This window comes from Oncorhynchus gorbuscha, linkage group LG19 (assembly GCF_021184085.1).
Source record: "Oncorhynchus gorbuscha isolate QuinsamMale2020 ecotype Even-year linkage group LG19, OgorEven_v1.0, whole genome shotgun sequence".
NCBI lineage: Eukaryota > Metazoa > Chordata > Actinopteri > Salmoniformes > Salmonidae > Oncorhynchus > Oncorhynchus gorbuscha.
The window spans coordinates 7,907,152-7,927,940 of NC_060191.1; the positions used below are offsets into that span (position 1 = coordinate 7,907,152).

General features: G+C 44.8%; 1 protein-coding gene across 7 annotated transcripts in view; it reads left to right on the forward strand.

The window, feature by feature from the left end:
• Positions 1-20,789, forward strand: part of grik5 (glutamate receptor, ionotropic, kainate 5) — a 154,056-nt gene that overhangs the window by 17,115 nt on the left and 116,152 nt on the right. For 6 of the 7 annotated variants that reach the window (XR_006833614.1, XM_046314671.1, XM_046314670.1 and 3 more), the window contains one exon: positions 1-660. This exon is cut by the window's left edge. The exons of the other annotated variant lie outside the window; for it this stretch is intronic. The gene's annotated coding sequence lies outside the window, so the exon portion shown is untranslated. The remainder of the gene's footprint in view (positions 661-20,789) is intronic. 7 annotated transcript variants of the gene reach the window in all.

Sequence of the window (20,789 nt, forward strand, 5' to 3'; positions counted from 1 at the left end):
AAAGAGAAAAGTAGACAGTGAAAAGGAGAGGGATAGAGAACAGGTGTCTGAAATCCTCTCCCTCTGCTTGTAATTCTCTCTTCTGTTTCCCCTCTTCTTCTGGGAGAGGTATTGGATTTAGACAGCGGTACTCGGAGCCGTCGAGGCCTTCTGCCAGGGAAGGAAACGAGGGAAGGAGAGAGAGAAAGGGAAGGAGGGGGGCCCGTTTGGATTGAAACAGACTCATTTTTTCAACCCTCGTGTTTTATTTGACGAAGAGGCTCCTTCCACGCCTATAGCTCTACTGAGGAGAGGGGGAGAGATAAAGACAGGGAAGAAGACAGCACAACACCTTTTCTTTTCCTCCTTCTGTCTTTTACGCTCTACTTTTGTTGAGGGTGTCTGAAGATTTTTTTCTATCCTCATTTGTTGCTTTTTCTCCTCACCTCCAAAAGGAATATTGTTGCCCAGCTATCACAGTCCAAGTACCGGAATCTTCCGTCTTGTCCTCTCTCTCTCAGCCCCCCACCCCTACACGGAGACAATCCGGAACGCTGTGGCAGCCCCACAAGTCCCCCCCCCCCAACAGTGGATTCTATCTCCATGCCTGTCGAGGGCTGTGCTGACTGGCTACTACACACATATATGGTACACCGCTTCTGATATCGTCTGACTCATTCTGTAAGTAGGACTCTTCTTTACCTGTGTTGTGTGTGACTGTTTATATGTACATGTATGTATCGTCTGTCCGTACTTAGTTAATATCATGCTCTGTTTCCCAGCCATAGCATTTTTCTGCAGCGTTGGTTTTACCCTGCCTTCAAACCGATACGACTCTGGTTGCCTTTGCTGCCTCAGCTGGAGGCACTTTGTGTGTGTGTGTGTGTGTGCGTGCGTGCGTGCGTGCATGCGTGTAAGAGGTGCAGCAGAATCAGAGTGGTGTGAGAGTAGGAACTGGTTTTAAGTGTTGTGTGTGTGATGTGTGTACGTCCTACTGTAAGTCTGCCTGGGGTTAATTTGGACTAATTAGTGATGTGTATTTTTGCTTCTCAGAGCAGTTTTGTGTTCTTTGTCAGTGCATGCATTTATTAGAGTGAGAGAAAAATGACGACCAGAATGTGGAGAGAGGGAGAGGGAGAGAGAGGGGGAGAGAGAGAGAGAGAGAGAGAGAGAGAGAGAGAGAGCATGACAGATTCTGTTTCTCGCTGTCTGGCTAGCACTGAGGCTTATCCACTTGCTTTCCAGTGTACAGTTTACTATCAATTTCACTCATTGTGCTAGCCTACTGTTTCTATGTCCAATATTTCCAACAGACTGAGCCTCTAAAAGAGCTAAAATCTCTCCTGTATTCTTCTGAGTGTCCATAGTGTCAGTTTCCCTCTTGTGTGTGCCATTGTTTCCAGTTTACAATGTTGTCTTTAGATTATAGGCTTGACAAACATGGCAGCCTCCTACTGTGTGTCCATGTTCCCATAGCCCATCCATCTCCACAGGCTCCCAACACATCTTTATACAGTCCCCCATCCACCCTGCCCTGCCCTGCACTGGGAAACGCTCAATCAAGATAGTCCCTTCAAACAGACCAATGAACTGTGAATAACGCCATTACACGCACAAATCTCTCCCGCCACTGAGAGAGGAGGAGGGAGGGAGAGGTAGGGAGAGAGAGATGATAGAGTGAGGGAGCGATGGAGGGGAGACAAGGAGAGAGGGGCGGGAATAAGGGGAGGGAGAGAGTGAGAAAGGATGAAGGAGATAGGAAGAGAGAAAGGGGCAGAGGAATAGGCAGAAAAAGAGAGGGAGGATGGATAAATAGATGGAGGAGGGATGCAGAAGGAACGAGGGGGAGGGATAGAGGAGCCTGTAGGGTCTGTGGAGCAGGAAAAGACCTCTGCTTTGTGTGACCACTCTGATGGGCTTAGTAAGGCCCTGCATTGTTCACACTGTTGGTCAGCCCAGGAGAATTAAGATGACTAAATAATACCATTACTGCAGAAGCACAGAGATAACATAACTTCCTTTCTCTGCTCCAGAATAGGCTGGAGAGGACAGGAGGAGTGAGCTTCAGTGTGTTGCAAAAGGAATGTCATAATACCTATATGTACAGTGCATTCGTAAAGTATTCAGACCCATGGAATGTTTCCACATTTGTTAAGTTACACCCTTATTCTAAAATTGGCTAAATTGTTCCCCCCCCTCATTAATCTACACACAATACCCCATAATGACAAAGCAAAAACAGGTTTTTATAAATGTTAGCATATAAAAAAATAAAAATAAACATTTACATAAGTATTCAGACCCTTTACTCAGTACTTTGTTGAAGCATCTTTGGCAGCGATTAATTACAGCCTTGAGTCTTCAAATCAAATCAAAATCAAATCAAATTTATTTATATAGCCCTTCGTACATCAGCTGATATCTCAAAGTGCTGTACAGAAACCCAGTCTAAAACCACAAACAGCAAGCAATGCAGGTGTAGAAGCACGGTGGCTAGGAAAAACTCCCTAGAAAGGCCAAAACCTAGGGAGAAACCTAGAGGGGAACCAGGCTATGTGGGGTGGCCAGTCCTCTTCTGGCTGTGCCGGGTGGAGATTATAACAGAACATGGCCAAGATGTTCAAATGTTCATAAATGACCTGCATGGTCCAATAATAATAAGGCAGAACAGTTGAAACTGGAGCAGCAGCACGGCCAGGTGGACTGGGGACAGCAAGGAGTCATCATGTCAGGTAGCCCTGAGGCATGGTCCTAGGGCTCAGGTCCTCCAAGAGAGAGAAAGAAAGAGAGAAAGAGAGAATTAGAGAGAGCACACTTAAATTCACACAGGGCACCGAATAGGACAGGAGAAGTATTCCAGATATAACAAACGGACCCTAGCCCCCCGACACAAACTACTGCAGCATAAATACTGGAGGCTGAGACAGGAGGGGTCAGGAGACACTGTGGCCCCACCCGAGGACACCCCCGGACAGGGCCAAACAGGAAGGATATAACCTCACCCACTTTGCCAAAGCACAGCCCCCACACCACCAGAGGGAAATCTTCAACCACCAACTTACCATCCTGAGACAAGCCTGAGTATAGCCCACAAAGATCTCCGCCACGGCACAACCCAGGGGGGGGGGGTGCCAACCCAGACAGGAAGATCACATCAGTGACTCAACCCACACAAGTGACGCACCCCTGCCAGGGACAGTATGAAAGAGCCCCAGTAAGCCAGTGACTCAGCCACTGTAATAGGGTTAGAGGCAGAGAATCCCAGTGGAAAGAGGGGAACCGGCCAGGCAGAGACAGCAAGGGCGGTTCGTTGCTCCAGAGCCTTTCCGTTCACCTTCCCACTCCTGGGCCAGACGACACTCAATCATATGACCCACTGAAGAGATGAGTCTTCAGTAAAGACTTAAAGGTTGAGACCGAGTTTGCGTCTCTGACATGGTTAGGCAGACCGTTCCATAAAAATGGAGCTCTATAGGAGAAAGCCCTGCCTCCAGCTGTTTGCTTAGAAATTCTAGGGACAATTTGGAGGCCTGCGTCTTGTGACCGTAGCGTACGTGTAGGTATATACGGCAGGACCAAATCAGAGAGATAGGTAGGAGCAAGCCCATGTAATGCTTTGTAGGTTAGCAGTAAAACCTTGAAATCAGCCCTTGCCTTAACAGGAAGCCAGTGTATGGAGGCTAGCACTGGAGTAATATGATACATTTTTTTGGTTCTAGTCAAGATTCTAGCAGCCGTATTTAGCACTAACTGAAGTTTATTTAGTTCTTTATCTGGGTAGCCGGAAAGTAGAGCATTGCAGTAGTCTAACCTAGAAGTGACAAAAGCATGGATTAATTTTTCTGCATCATTTTTGGACAGAACGTTTCTGATTTTTGCAATGTTACGTAGATGGAAAAAAGCTGTCCTTGAAATGGTCTTGATATGTTCTTCAAAAGAGAGATCAGGGTCCAGAGTAACGCCGAGGTCCTTCACAGTTTTATTTGAGACGACTGTACAACCATTAAGATTAATTGTCAGATTCAACAGAAGATCTCTTTGTTTCTTGGGACCTAGAACAAGCATCTCTGTTTTGTCCGAGTTTAATAGTAGAAAGTTTGCAGCCATCCACTTCCTTACGTCTGAAACACATGCTTCTAGCGAGGGCAATTTTGGGGCTTCACCATGTTTCATTGAAATGTACAGCTGTGTGTCATCCGCATAGCAGTGAAAGTTAACATTATGTTTTCGAATAACATCCCCAAGAGGTAAAATATATAGTGAAAACAATAGTGGTCCTAAAACGGAACCTTAAGGAACACAGAAATCTACAGTTGATTTGTCAGAGGACTAACCATTCACAGAGACAAACTGATATCTTTCCGACAGATAAGATCTAAACCAGGCCAGAACACTCTTGTGTTGTCTTCGCTATGTGGTTAGAGTCATTCTCCTGTTGGAAGGTGAACCTTTGCCCCAGTCTGAGGTCCTAAGTGCTCTGGAGAAGGTTTTCATCAAGGATCTCTCTGTACTTTGCTTCATTCATCTTTCCCTCAATCCTGACTAGTCTCCCAGTTCCTGCTGCTGAAAAACATCCCCACAGCATGATGCTGCCACCACCATGCTTAACCGTAGGGATAGTGCCAGGTTTCCTCCAAACATGACACTTGGTATTCAGACCAAATAGATCAATTTTGGTTCCATCAGACCAGAGAATCTTGTTTCTCATGGTCTGAGAGTCCTCTAGGTGCCGTTTGGGAAACTCCAAGCGAGCTGTCATGTGCCTTTTACTGAGGAGTGGCTTCCGTCTGGCCACTCTACCATGAAGACCTGATTGGTGGAGTGCTGCAGAGATGGTTGTACTTCTGGAAGCTTCTCCCATCTCCACAGAGGAACTTTAGAGCTCTGTCAGAGTCACCTAACTGACCAAGGCTCATCTCCCCCGATTGCTCAGTTTTGGCTGTGTGGCCAGCACTAGGAAGAGTCTTAGTGGTTCCAAACTTCTTCCATTTAAGAATGATGGAGGCCACTGTCTTCTTGGGGACCTTCAATGCTGCAGACATTTTTTGGTACCCTTCCCCAGATCTGTGCCTCGACACAATCCTATCTCGGAGCTCTACGGACAATTCCTTCAACCTCATGACTTGGTGTTTGCTCTGATATGCACTGTCAACTGTGGGACCTTATGTAGACAGGTGTGTGCCTTTCCAAATCATGTCCAATCAATTGAATTTACCACAGGCGAACTCCAATGTAGTTGTAGAAACATCTCAAGGATGATCAATGGAAACAGGATGCCCCTGAGCTGAATTTCGAGTCTCATAGCAAAGGGTCTGAATACTTATGTAAATAAGGTATATACAGTTCCTTGCAAAATATTCATCCCCCTTGGTGTTTTTTCTATTTTGTTGCATTACAACCTGTAATTTAAATTTATTTTTATTTGGATTTCATGTAACGGACATACACAAAATATTCCAAATTGGTGAAGTGTAATGAAAAAAATTACTTGTTTCAAAAAATAGAAAAAAAAAAAAAAACTGAAAAGTGGTGCGTGCATATGTATTCACCCCCTTTGTAAAGCCCCTAAATAAGATCTGGTGCAACCAATTACCTTCAGAAGTCCCATAATTAAATAAAGTCCAACTGTGTGCAATCTAAGTGTCACATGATCTCAGTATACATACACCTGTTCTGAAAGGCCCCAGAGTCTGCAACACCACGAAGAAATGGGCACCATGGGCACCACAACTTTATCCCACCAAGGGATAAAGTTGTGGAGAAGTACAGATCAGGGTTGAGTTATAAAAAATATCAGAAACTTTGAACATCTTACGGAGCACCATTAAAACTATTATTAAAAATGTTAAATAATATGGCACCACAACAAACCTGCCAAGAGAGGGCAGCCCACCAAAACTCCCAGACCAGGCAAGTAGGGCATTAATCAGAGAGGCAACAAGGAGACCAAAGGTAACCCTGAAGGAACTGCAAAGCTCCAGAGCGGAGATTGGAGTATCTGTCCATAGGACCACTTTAAGTCGTACACTCCACAGTGCTGGGCATTATGGATGAGTGGCCAGAAAAAAAGCCATTGCTTAAAGAAAAAAAATAAGCAAACACCTTTTGTCACGCCCTGACCTTAGAGATCCTGTTTATATCTATATTTTGGTTTGGTCAGGGTGTGATTTGGGGTGGGTATTCTATGTTCTATTATTTATATTTATATGTTTTGGCCGGGTAGGTTTCTCATTCAGGGACAGCTGTCTATCGTTGTCTCTGATTGAGAACCATACTTAGTTAGCCCTTTTTCCCACCTGTCTTTGTGGGAAGTTGACTTTGTTTATGGCACATAGCCTTTAGCTTCACAATTTGTTTTGTAGTGTTTATTGTTTTGTTCGGGGCCTTTTCTAATAAAAATAAAATGTACGCTCACCAAGCTGCGCCTTGGTCCTCTTCTTTCAACGGCTGTGACAGAACTTCCCACTGCAAAAGGACCAAGCAGCATGGGCAGGAGTATGAGACAGGTAGAGGTAGAGAGGTAGAGAGGTGCTCGAACGATCCAGGGAGAGCGCCAGAGCCCGCATGTGATTCAATTGAGCGGAGAAGGGAGTCGGCGAGACGTACACGGTTAGCAAGGAAGCCCGTTCACAGCCCGGTGCGCTACATCCCAGCTCCCCGCATCTGCCGGGCTAGGGTGAGCATCCAGCCAGAACGGGTTGTGCCAGCTCTAAGCTCAAGACCTCCAGTGCGCCTCCACGGCCCAGTGTATCCGTTGCCTCTGCCAAGGACAAAGCCTGGTGAGTCCTGTGCCTGCGCCCAGAACTAAGCCTCCTGTATGTCTCTCCAGCCTGGTGAGTCCTGTGCCTGCTCCCAGAGCCAGGCCTCCTGCTCCCATAGCCAGGCCTCCTGTGTGTCTCTCAACTCCAGTGATGATCCATGGCATGAAGCCTCCAGTGATGATCCATGGCAAGAAGCCTCCAGTGATGATCCATGGCACGAAGCCTCCAGTGATGATCCATGGCAAGAAGCCTCCAGTGATGATCCATGGCACGAAGCCTCCAGTGATGATCCATGGCACAAAGCCTCCAGTGATGATCCATGATCCATCCAGGGAAATCTGTTTTAGTCTTCCAGAGATTTGAGACTGTGATGAAGGTTCATCTTCCAGCAGGACAATGACCCTAAGCATACTGCTAATGCAACACTCGAATGATTTAAACATTTAAATGTCTTAGAATTGCCTAGTCAAAGCCCAGACCTCAATCCAATTGAGAATCTGTGGTATGACTTAAAGATTGCTGTATACCAGCAGAACCCATCCAACTTGAAGCAGCTGGGGCAGTTTTACCTTGAAGGATGGGCAAAAATCCTAGTGTCTAGATGTGCCAAGCTTTTAGAGACATACCCCAAGAGACTTGCAGCTGTAATTCCTGCAAAAGGTGGCTCTACAAAGTATTGACTTTGGGGGGGGGGGGGGGGGGGGGTGAATAGTTATGCATGCTCAACTTTTCTGTTGTTTTGTCTTATTTCTTGTTTGTTACACAATAAAACATACTTTGCATCTTCAAGGTGATAGGCATGTTGTGTAAATCAAATGAAACAAACCACACAAAATACATTTTATTTCCAGGTTCTAAGGCAACAAAACAGGAAAAATGCCAAGGGGGGTGAATACTTTCGCAAGCCACAGTTATATATACGTTTTAATAAATTTTATAAAATGTCTAAAAACCTGTTTACACTTTGTCATTGTGGGATATTGAGTGTAGATTGGGATTACATTTAAAAAAATCAATTTTGGAATTAGGCTGTAACGTAACAAAATGTGGAAAAAGTCAAGTGGTCTGAATACTTTCTGAATGCACTGTGTAATGCCTGCACAATGCTGTCATAACAACTGACATGTAACCATGTACCCTTGTACCTCTCACTTCTGACAGTGTTATGTACTGTAACTAGGTTGGCACGTGGTTTGACATGTATACAGTGACATGTAGTTAAGACCAAGGCTTCATTCTTTTGGATCCATTTTGGGATCAATGCTTTTATTTTAGATTGTATGGATGCTGTAGCATTAACTGATCCTTCTAACATAGTTGACAGGCTCTAATACGCTAATACTACTATTACTATCACCACCATGTACTATCACCACCAGACATGGTGGTTATAGTAGTAGTAGTATTAGAGTTTATAACCAGGGCACCAGGTTTGGTGTGGTGGTGATAATAGTAGTAGTATTAGAGTTTATAATCAGGGCACCAGGTTTGGTGTGGTGGTGATAGTAGTAGTAGTATTAGAGTTTATAATCAGGGCACCAGGTTTGGTCTGATGGTGATAGTATTAGTAGTAGAAATATAACCAGAGCACCAGGTTTGGTGTGGTGGTGATAGTAGTAGTAGTATTAGAGTTTATAATCAGGGCACCAGGTTTGGTCTGATGGTGATAGTATTAGTAGTAGAAATATAACCAGGGCACCAGGTTTGGTGTGGTGGTGATAGTAGTAGTAGTATTAGAGTTTATAACCAGGGCACCAGGTTTGGTCTGATGGTGATAGTATTAGTAGTAGAAATATAACCAGGGCCCCAGGTTTGGTCTGATGGTGATAGTATTAGTAGTAGAAATATAACCAGGGCCCCAGGTTTGGTCTGATGGTGATAGTATTAGTAGTAGAAATATAACCAGGGCCCCAGGTTTGGTCTGATGGTGATAGTATTAGTAGTAGAAATATAACCAGGGCCCCAGGTTTGGTCTGATGGTGATAGTATTAGTAGTAGAAATATAACCAGGGCCCCAGGTTTGGTCTGATGGTGATAGTATTAGTAGTAGAAATATAACCAGGACCCCAGGTTTGGTCTGATGGTGATAGTAGTAGTAGTAGAAATATAACCAGGGCCCCAGGTTTGGTCTGATGGTGATAGTATTAGTAGTAGAAATATAACCAGGGCCCCAGGTTTGGTCTGATGGTGATAGTAGTAGTAGTAGAAATATAACCAGGGCCCCAGGTTTGGTCTGATGGTGATAGTATTAGTAGTAGAAATATAACCAGGGCCCCAGGTTTGGTCTGATGGTGATAGTATTAGTAGTAGAAATATAACCAGGGCCCCAGGTTTGGTCTGATGGTGATAGTAGTAGTAGTAGAAATATAACCAGGGCCCCAGGTTTGGTCTGATGGTGATAGTAGTAGTAGTAGAAATATAACCAGGGCCCCAGGTTTGGTCTGATGGTGATAGTATTAGTAGTAGAAATATAACCAGGACCCCAGGTTTGGTCTGATGGTGATAGTATTAGTAGTAGAAATATAACCAGGGCCCCAGGTTTGGTCTGATGGTGATAGTAGTAGTAGTAGAAATATAACCAGGGCCCAAGGTTTGGTCTGATGGTGATAGTATTAGTAGTAGAAATATAACCAGGGCCCCAGGTTTGGTCTGATGGTGATAGTATTAGTAGTAGAAATATAACCAGGGCCCCAGGTTTGGTCTGATGGTGATAGTATTAGTAGTAGAAATATAACCAGGGCCCCAGGTTTGGTCTGATGGTGATAGTAGTAGTAGAAATATAACCAGGGCCCCAGGTTTGGTCTGATGGTGATAGTAGTAGTAGTAGAAATATAACCAGGGCCCCAGGTTTGGTCTGATGGTGATAGTATAGTAGTAGAAATATAACCAGGGCCCCAGGTTTGGTCTGATGGTGATAGTAGTAGTAGTAGAAATATAACCAGGGCCCCAGGTTTGGTCTGATGGTGTAGTAGAAATATAACCAGGGCCCCAGGTTTGGTCTGATGGTGATAGTAGTAGTAGTAGAAATATAACCAGGGCCCAGGTTTGGTCTGATGGTGATGGTATTAGGTTTGGTCTGATGGTGATAGTATTAGTAGTAGAAATATAACCAGGGCCCCAGGTTTGGTCTGATGGTGATAGTATTAGTAGTAGAAATATAACCAGGGCCCCAGGTTTGGTCTGATTAGTAGTAGAAATATAACCAGGGCCCCAGTCTGATGGTGATAGTATTAGTAGTAGAAATATAACCAGGGCCCCAGGTTTGGTCTGATGGTGATAGTAGTAGTAGTAGAAATATAACCAGGGCCCCAGGTTTGGTCTGATGGTGATAGTGAGTAGTAGAAATATAACCAGGGCCCCAGGTTTGGTCTGATGGTGATAGTATTAAAGAAATATAACCAGGGCCCCAGGTTTGGTCTGATGGTGATAGTATTAGTAGTAGAAATATAACCAGGGCCCCAGGTTTGGTCTGATGGTGATAGTATTAGTAGTAGTAGTAGAAATATAACCAGGGCCCCAGGTTTGGTCTGATGGTGATAGTATTAGTAGTAGAAATATAACCAGGGCCCCAGGTTTGGTCTGATGGTGATAGTATTAGTAGTAGAAATATAACCAGGGCCCCAGGTTTGGTCTGATGGTGATAGTAGTAGTAGTAGAAATATAACCAGGGCCCAAGGTTTGGTCTGATGGTGATAGTATTGGTCTGATGGTGTAGTAGAAATATAACCAGGGCCCCAGGTTTGGTCTGATGGTGATAGTATTAGTAGTAGAAATATAACCAGGGCCCCAGGTTTGGTCTGATGGTGATAGTATTAGTAGTAGAAATATAACCAGGGCCCCAGGTTTGGTCTGATGGTGATGGTAGTAGTAGAGGTTTGGTCTGATGGTGATAGTATTAGTAGTAGAAATATAACCAGGGCCCAGGTTTGGTCTGATGGTGATAGTAGTAGTAGTAGAAATATAACCAGGGCCCCAGGTTTGGTCTGATGGTGATAGTATTAGTAGTAGAAATATAACCAGGGCCCCAGGTTTGGTCTGATGGTGATAGTATTAGTAGTAGAAATATAACCAGGGCCCCAGGTTTGGTCTGATGGTGATAGTATTAGTAGTAGAAATATAACCAGGGCCCAGGTTTGGTCTGATGGTGATAGTATTAGTAGTAGAAATATAACCAGGGCCCCAGGTTTGGTCTGATGGTGATAGTATTAGTAGTAGAAATATAACCAGGGCCCCAGGTTTGGTCTGATGGTGATAGTATTAGTAGTAGAAATATAACCAGGGCCCCAGGTTTGGTCTGATGGTGATAGTATTAGTAGTAGAAATATAACCAGGGCCCCAGGTTTGGTCTGATGGTGATAGTATTAGTAGTAGAAATATAACCAGGGCCCCAGGTTTGGTCTGATGGTGATAGTATTAGTAGTAGAAATATAACCAGGGCCCCAGGTTTGGTCTGATGGTGATAGTATTAGTAGTAGAAATATAACCAGAGCCCCAGGTTTGGTCTGATGGTGATAGTATTAGTAGTAGAAATATAACCAGGGCCCCAGGTTTGGTCTGGTGGTGTCACGTACGTGAGGAGAGATGGACCAAGGCGCAGTAGATGTTGAGTTCCACATATTTATTATAAAGTGACTTAGCAAGAACAAAACAATAAATCAATAAACTAACAACGAAACGTGACTATGTGGTGCACATGCACAAAACACAAAATAATATTCCACAAATGCAGGTGGGAAAACAACCTACCTAAATATGATCCCCAATCAGAGGCAACGATAAACAGCTGCCTCTAATTGGGGACCATATTAGCACCCACATAGAAATATCTATACTAGATCACCCCGTAGTCACGCCCTGATCTACTACACCATAGAGAACTAAGGGCTCTCTATGGTCAGGTTGTGACAGGTGGTGATAGTAGTAGTAGTATTAGAGTTTCTAACCAGGGCCCCAGGTTTGGTCTGGTCAAGTGGTTAGAATAAAACACATTCTTCTCACTTTCAGATGTAGGATGAATATGATATAGCCTTACCTAATCCTTTCTCTTGGAGAAATCTCCACTCTCCATTCCTCTTATCTCAATGTTCTGCACTGAATCTCCACTCTCCATTCCTCTTATCTCAATGTTCTACACTGAATCTCCACTCTCCATTCCTAATATAATAATAATAATAATCCTCTTATCTCATTGTTCTACACTGAGTCTCCACTTTCCATTCCTCTTATCTCAATGTTCTACACTGAATCTCTACTATCCATTCCTCTTATCTCAATGTTCTACACTGAATCTCCACTCTCCATTCCTCTTATCTCATTGTTCTACACTGAATCTCCACTCTCCATTCCTCTTATCTCATTGTTCTACACTGAATCTCCACTCTCCATTCCTCTTATCTCATTGTTCTACACTGAATCTCCACTCTCCATTCCTCTTATCTCATTGTTCTACACTGAATCTCCACTCTCCATTCCTCTTATCTCATTGTTCTACACTGAATCTCCACTCTCCATTCCTCTTATCTCATTGTTCTACACTGAATCTCCACTCTCCATTCCTCTTATCTCATTGTTCTACACTGAATCTCCACTCTCCATTCCTCTTATCTCATTGTTCTACACTGAATCTCCACTCTCTACCCCTCTTATCTCATTGTTCTATACTGAATCTCCACTCTCCATTCCTCTTATCTCATTGTACTATACTGAATCTCCACTCTCCATTCCTCTTATCTCAATGTTCTGCACTGAATCTCCACTCTCTACTCCTCTCATCTCAATGTTCTACACTGAATCTCCACTCCTCTTATCTCAGTGTTCTACACTGAATCTCCACTCTACCCCTCTTATCTCATTGTACTATACTGAATCTCCACTCTCCATTCCTCTTATCTCAATGTTCTACACTGAATCTCCACTCTCTACTCCTCTTATTTCAATGTTCTACATGGAATCTCAACTCCTCTTATCTCAATGTTCTACACTGAATCTCTACTCCTCTTATCTCAATGTTCTACACTGAATTTTCACTCTCTACTCGTCTTATTTATATGTTCTACACTGAATTTCCACTGGAGAAGTGCAGTGGGGTCTGAATAAATGGGGTCCTTAGAAATTCTGTCTGAATAAATGGGGTCCCCAGAAATTCTGTCTGAATAAATGGGGTCCCTGCTGAAAAAGTTTGAATAGCACTGCTCTAACCTCTCCAGCTGAGACCCACAGACAGCCAGCCACCAGCTGTATGAATCACTGCTTCACTAATGTTAAAGGGTTCACATGAGGGACACCAACCCAAACCCTGCAGCATACAACTCATGATTAGCCAGTCGATCTAACGATCAGCACTCTAGTTTGTACAGTTAATTAAAGCTTCACAGGGGGTGATGTTGTTTGTTCATTCACTGGGCTCCAGTGTAGTTGGCACACACACAATGAAATGTGAAATTAAAAGAATGTCTTAACATCCAGTCTAAACACGTTGTAGATGGTCCCAGGTTTGTATGTAATCTAGCAATGTCTCAATCCCTGTCTTCACCAGGTTTGATCACAATAAATGACCTAATCTGGTAAGGGACATAAGAGCTACACAGTACAGAGATAACTAGTGTAAGAGCTACAGAGGAATTAAACCTAACAGCACAGAAGATCCTACAGTTTGACTTGATGAGGTGGACACTAATTGCTCTACCCTTTAATATTAGGCTTTGTGTAATCTCTCTCTGTACTGTACTGCACTGCACTGCAGCACCAACCTCCTGCCTGCTGCCTCCTGTTTGCCAGTGGCACCAGCGCGATGCGAGGCCGTCCAGCCCATCGGCCCATATAAAAGCCCAGCTCCTCATTGCCTAATGGAGCAGAAGGAATGGGCATGTTTGTATAGCTGGCTGTCAGCTCCTGGCTGGCATGTCGTGCTCAGGGAGAGACTAGAGGGAGGCGTGAATTGGGGGATGGGCATTAGGGTGCACCACCCGGTGACATGCTGCTCCCTCCTGCCTGGGTTGTGTGGTCCATCTACCGTAAAGTAAAGTGAAGGCTGCTAATAGCCTTCTCTGTTAATGTGGTCATTACAATTAGATAGGGGATGGTCTTTGGGGTGTGTGTGTGCCTGTGTGTTCGTGTGTGTCTATGACTGTCTCTGTCTCGTGTGTGTCTGTGTGCCTGTGTCTGTGTAAAAGGGGTTGATATGCTGTTAAAGAGAAACAGGGCAGTGTGTCCTTCAGACTTGCAGTAGTATAATAGGTGTATAAAGGACTATAAGCAGTGGTTCTCTCTGTTACAATTCATTCATAGAACAGTTCAGTATCTAATCAGTTTAATCAGGTTTTAGAATAATATTAAACACGGTTTAGTGCTCATGTGACAAGTCAAATCAAATCAAATTTTATTTGTCACATATACATGGTTAGCAGATGTTAATGCGAGTGTAGCGAAATGCTTGTGCTTCTAGTTCCGACAATGCAGTAATAACCAACGAGTAATCTAACCTAACAATTCCACAACTACTACCTTATACACACAAGTGTAAAGGGATAAAGAATATGTACATAAAGATATATCAATGAGTATTGGTACAGAACGGCATAGGCAAGATGCAGTAGATGATATCGAGTACAGTATATACATATGAGATGAGTAATGTAGGGTATGTAAACAAAGTGGCATGGTTTAAAGTGGCTAGTGATACATGTATTACATAAAGATGCAGTAGATGATATAGAGTACAGTATATACAAAAACATATGAGATGAGTAATGTAGGGTATGTAAACATTATATTAAGTAGCATTGTTTAAAGTGGCTAGTGATATATTTTTACATCAATTCCCATTATTAAAGTGGCTGGAGTTGAGTCAGTGTGTTGGCAGCAGCCACTCAATGTTAGTGGTGGCTGTTTAACAGTCTGATGGCTTTGAGATGGAAGCTGTTTTTCAGTCTCTCGGTCCCTGCTTTGATGCACCTGTACTGACCTCGCCTTCTGGATGATAGCGGAGTGAACAGGCAGTGGCTCGGGTGGTTGTTGTCCTTGATGATCTTTATGGCCTTCCTGTGACATCGGGTGGTGTAGGTGTTCTGGAGGGTAGGTAGTGTGCCCCCGGTGATGCATTGGGCAGACCTCTACCCTTCTTCACAACGCTGTCGGTGTGGGTGGACCAATTCAGTTTGTGCGTGATGTGTACGCCGAGGAACTTAAAACTTACTACCCTCTCCACTACTGTCCCGTCGATGTGGATAGGGGGGTGCTCCCTCTGCTGTTTCCTGAAGTCCATAATCATCTCCTTTGTTTTGTTGATGTTGAGTGTGAGGTTATTTTCCTGACAGCACACTCCGAGGGCCCTCACCTCCTCCCTGTAGGCCGTCTCGTCGTTGTTGGTAATCAAGCCTACCACTGTAGTGTCGTCCGCAAACTTGATGATGGAGTTGGAGGCGTGCATGGCCAAGCAGTCATGGGTGAACAGGGAGTACAGGAGAGGTCTCAGAACGCACCCTTGTGGGGCCCCAGTGTTGAGGATCAGCAGGGTGGAGATGTTGTTACCTACCCTCACCACCTGGGCGTGGCCCGTCAGGAAGTCCAGTACCCAGTTGCACAGGGCGGGGTCGAGACCCAGGGTCTTGAGCTTGATGATGAGTTTGGAGGGTACTATGGTGTTAAATGCTGAGCTGTAGTCTATGAACAGCATTGTCACATAGGTATTCCTCTTGTCCTGATGGGTTAGGGCAGTGTGCAGTGTGGTTGCAATTGCGTCGTCTGTGGACCTATTTGGGCGGTAAGCAAATTGGAGTGGGTCTAGGGTGTCAGGTAGGGTGGAGGTGATATGGTCCTTGACTAGTCTCTCAAAGCACTTCATGATGACGGAAGTGAGTGCTACGGGGCGGTAGTCGTTTAGCTCAGTTACCTTAGCTTTCTTGGGAACAGGGACAATGGTGGCCATCTTGAAGCATGTGGGAACAGCAGACTGGGATAAGGATTGATTGAATATGTCCGTAAACACACCAGCCAGCTTGTCTGCGCATGCTTTGAGGAAGCGGCTGGGGATGCCGTCTGGGCCGGCAGCCTTGTGAGGGTTAACAGGTTTAAATGTTTTACTCACATCGGCTGCAGTGAAGGAGAGTCCGCAGGTTTTGGTTGCGGGCCGTGTCAGTGGCACTGTATTGTCCTCAAAGTGGGCAAAAAGTTATTTAGTCTGTCTGGGAGCAAGACATCCTGGTCCGCGACGGGGCTGGTTTTCTTTTTGTAATCTGATTGACTGTAGACGCTGCCACATACCTCTTGTGTCTAAGCCGTTGAATTGCGACTCTACTTTGTCTCTATACTGATTCTTAGCTTGTTTGATTGCCTTGCGGAGGGAATAGCTACACTATTTGTATTCGGTCATGTTTCCGGTCACCTTGCCCTGATTAAAAGCAGTGGTTCGAGCTTTCAGTTTCACACGAATGCTGCCATCAATTCACGGTTTCTGGTTTGGGAATGTTTTAATCGTTGCTATGGGTACGACATCGTCAATGCACTTTCTAATGAACTCGCTCACCGAATCAGCGTATTCGTCAATGTTGTTGTTGGACGAAATGCGAAACATATCCCAATCCACGTGATAGAAGCAGTCATGAAGCATGGAATCAGATTGGTCGGACCAGCATTGAACAGACCTGAGCGCGGGAGCTTCTTGTTTTAGTCTCTGTCTGTAGGCTGGGAGCAACAAAATTGAGTCGTGGTCAGCTTTTCCGAAAGGAGGGCAGGGGAGGGCCTTATATGCGTCGCGGAAGTTGATCCAGGGTTTTACCAGCCCTGGTTGCGCAATCGATATGCTGATAGAATTTAGGGAGTCTTGTTTCCAGCTACCATGAATGCAGCCTCAGGATATATGGTTTCCAGTTGACATAGAGTCAAATAAAGTTTGTCCAGGGCCATCTATGTGTCTGCTTGGGGGGGAATATATACGGCTGTGATTATAATTAAAGAGAATTCCCTTGGTAGATAATGCGGTCGACATTTGATTGTGAGGAATTCTAAGTCAGGTGAACAGAAGGACTTGAGTTCCTGTATGTTGTTATGATCACACCACAGTCCTAGTCTGAGATAATAGGTTTGGTGGGAAGACCATGTTACCGTGGCATACAGGCCTACAGCAGTAGCATCAATGGTTACAGCCCAGAGAGTTCCATTATCTCTGGATGGATTGGAAACGGCTGGTCACTGGGATCACTTGGGTAAAGACATAGAGAGGTTCATGAGTCTAATTTCAGTTATAGGAGGAGAGAATAGGTAGTTGGAGCTGTACTTCCTTCCTAATGTGGTGAGAGAGTCATGTTGAAAGGGTTCAAGTTGGGAGGAGGACTAAAGAACATCCAAGTCTAATTGAAAAAATTCCAAGAATGTCCAAATCACCCCACGATTAAACAGCCTTTATTGTAATGGGATTTGTAAATTAGAAACAAAAAAAACAGACATTAAGGGCAGTTTATTATTTGGTTCCATACGGGTCTTCATAAGGGTCCAGCTGGTTATCTGAGGTCCTGGCCCTGAGAGGAGAGAGTGGGCTGGTGAAGGGCATTGTGGGTATAATAGCGTGTTGTTTTGGTAGCGGGCGGCTGACTGGCTGCTCATTTGCTCCATGTCAGTCAGTGTTCTGAGTTCTGACCACAGGGGCTAGGTTATGTCACAATGTCACTGTTGGGTCTGCTAGTGTGGCTTCGCTGCTCAGTTTGTTCCAACTGGTTTTTCAGAGCAATGCTTTTAGTGGAATCAGTCAATAGATCGGTTACTTAGAGCATCATTAGCTAATGTGGTGAAACCATTGGAAAGTCAGCTGAAGCCGTGCATCTTCATATTGACTAAAGACCTACCAAGTCCCATCACATCTGTATTGAAGAGAGCGGAAATAGAATAATAGACCAAGGAAGGGCTGAGAGGTTGATTTCAGACTGCAAAAAATGAGATTTTGAACTGAAAGTGATAGTAGACCTCTGCTGTTACCTGAGTAGATGACAGACTGTGGCTAATAGCTGTACTCATCATGTGGTCCAGAGACATCATCTTTCTCCATCATTATTTACAGTTTCACCTCACAGCTTCACTTCTCCTCTCCTCCACGTCTCTCCTCCTCCTCTTCCCCTCAGGAATCACTCAGAGTCAGATCTCATGCTGACCACCAATCCTCATGGTAAACTACTGTACTTTCTTTAATGAAAAAAGGATTGAAATGGCCTATGGCTTTATGCAATCACATGGCCACAAAGCTACAAACCCAAGGATGTACACCTTGTGGTAATTTCAATGGTTATAATGAAAAGCCTTTAAGAATGTTTGCTTCCACTGACACACTTCAGCATCACTTGGCTTCATCCTGTTTTGTTTGACAAGTGTTATTCCTTGTGAGATCTCGAGGCGCTCGGTAACCCCGGTCTCGCTATGTTTATGCTCTTGAACACTGAGGACACACTGATGAGTCACTCCAATCAGGGGCTATTTAGTGAACACCACTGGTTGTACCAGGGAGCCTGCAGTGCCACTACACCTCCAGTTATATTGAAGTGGTAGAACAAAACCTAATGGATTGCCTTTCTCTAGTGCTTTTCAATAGGACAAAGGACTGTACCTTTCATGAGATGGAGGTAACTCAACCTAGTTATAATGGAATGGTGTAATGATAATAATGCTGGATTGTATTATACAGGCATACAGGTCTCAAAACAGTTGATACATGGTGTGGGCTATGCCGGCGGTTATCTCAATCCATTTACTACCACAAATACAATCTAAACTCGATTGTGTGTTCGCAGGTGTGAGTCAAGGGATAGATGGACTGATAAAGTGTGTGTGTGTGTGTGTGTGTGTGTGTGTGTGTGTGTGTGTGTGTGTGTGTGTGTGTGTGTGTGTGTGTGTGTGTGTGTGTGTGTGTGTGTGTGTGTGTGTGTGTGTGTGTGTGTGTGTGTGTGTGTGTGTGTGTGTGTGTGTGTGTGTGAAGCTGCAGAGGGAGTGGGTGTGTGAAGCCTGGGTCATCAATGCGGTGTTCTCCTACCTGGAAGAAAAACTAATCGATTTGTTTTGTCAAAACATCAGTGAGCACCTGTTGGGACATGTAAAAAAACCTGCTGCAATGAAAACCTGCTGCACAAAGTCCACCTTGGATGCATTTTATCCATGTAGGGCAGTGACTGTATTGATTCATGATGCTGGTATAGAGCTATCCAGTATCAGTTGATTCATGATGCTGGTATAGAGCTATCCAGTATCAGTTGATTCATGATGCTGGTATAGAGCTATCCAGTATCAGTTGATTCATGATGCTGGTATAGAGGTATCCAGTATCAATTGATTCACGTTATTGGTATAGAGGTATCCAGTATCAGTTGATTCAAGTTATTGGTATAGAGGTGTCCAGTATCAGTTGATTCATGATGCTGGTATAGAGGTATCCAGTATCAATTGATTCACGTTATTGGTATAGAGGTATCCCGTATCAGTTGATTCAAGTTATTGTTATTGAGGTGTGCAGTATCAGTTGATTCATGATGCTGGTATAGAGCTATCCAGTATCAGTTGATTCAGTTGATTCATGATGCTGACCACGACTCAATTTTGTTGCTCCCTGCCTACAGACAGAAGCTAAAACAAGAAGCTCCCGCGCTGAGGTCTGTAAAAATGCTGGTCTGATTCCACGCTCCAAGACTGCTTCCATCACGTGGACTGGGATATGTTTCGTATTGCGTCCAACAACAACATTGACGAAAACGCTGATTCGGTGAGCGAGTTCATTAGAACGTGCGTTGAAGATGTCGTTCCCATAGCAACGATTAAAACATTCCCAAACCAGAAACCGTGGATTGATGGCAGCATTCGTGTGAAACTGAAAGCGGGAACCACTGCTTTTAATCAGGGCAAGGTGACCGGAAACATGACCGAATACAAACAGTGTAGCTATTCCCTCCGCAAGGCAATCAAACAAGCTAAGCGTCAGTATAGAGAAAAAGTAGAATCGCAATTCAATGGCTCAGACACAAGAGGTATGTGGCAGGGTCTATAGTCAATCACGGATTACAAAAAGAAAACCAGCCCCGTCACGGACCAGGATGTCTTGCTCCCAGGCAGACGAAATAACTTTTTTGCCCGCTTTGAGGACAATACAGTGCCACTGACACGGCCCGCAACCAAAACATGCTGACTCTCCTTCACTGCAGCCGAGGTGAGTAAAACATTTAAACGTGTTAACCCTCGCAAGGCTGCAGGCCCAGACAACATCCCCAGCCGCGCCCTCAGAGCATGCGCAGACCAGCTGGCTGGTGTGTTTACGGACATATTCATTCAATCCTTATTCCAGTCTGCTGTTCCCACATGCTTCAAGAGGGCCACCATTGTTCCTATTCCCAAGAAAGCTAAGGTAACTGAGCTAAATGACTACCGCCCCGTAGCACTCACTTCCGTCATCATGAAGTGCTTTGAGAGACTAGTCAAGGACCATATCACCTCCACCCTACCTGACACCCTAGACCCACTCCAATTTGCTTACCGCCCAAATAGGTCCACAGACGATGCAATCTCAACCACACTGCACACTGCCCTAACCCATCTGGACAAGAGGAATACCTGTGAGAATGCTGTTCATTGACTACAGCTCGGCTTTTAACACCATAGTACCCTCCAAGCTCGTCATCAAGCTCGAGACCCTGGGTCTCGACCCCACCCTGTGCAACTGGGTACTGGACTGGGTACTGGACTTCCTGATGGGCCGCCCCCAGGCGGTGAGGGTAGGCAACAACATCTCCACCCCGCTGATCCTCAACACCGGGGCCCCACAAGGGTGCGTTCTGAGCCCTCTCCTGTACTCCCTGTTCACCCACGACTGCGTGGCCACGCACGCCTCCAACTCAATCATCAAGTTTGCGGATGACACAGTGGTAGGCTTGATTACCAACAACGACGAGACGGCCTACAGGGAGGAGGTGAGGGTCCTCGGAGTGTGGTGTCAGGAAAATAACCTCACACTCAACATCAACAAAACAAAGGAGATGATTGTGGACTTCAGGAAACAGCAGAGGGAACACCCCCCTATCCACA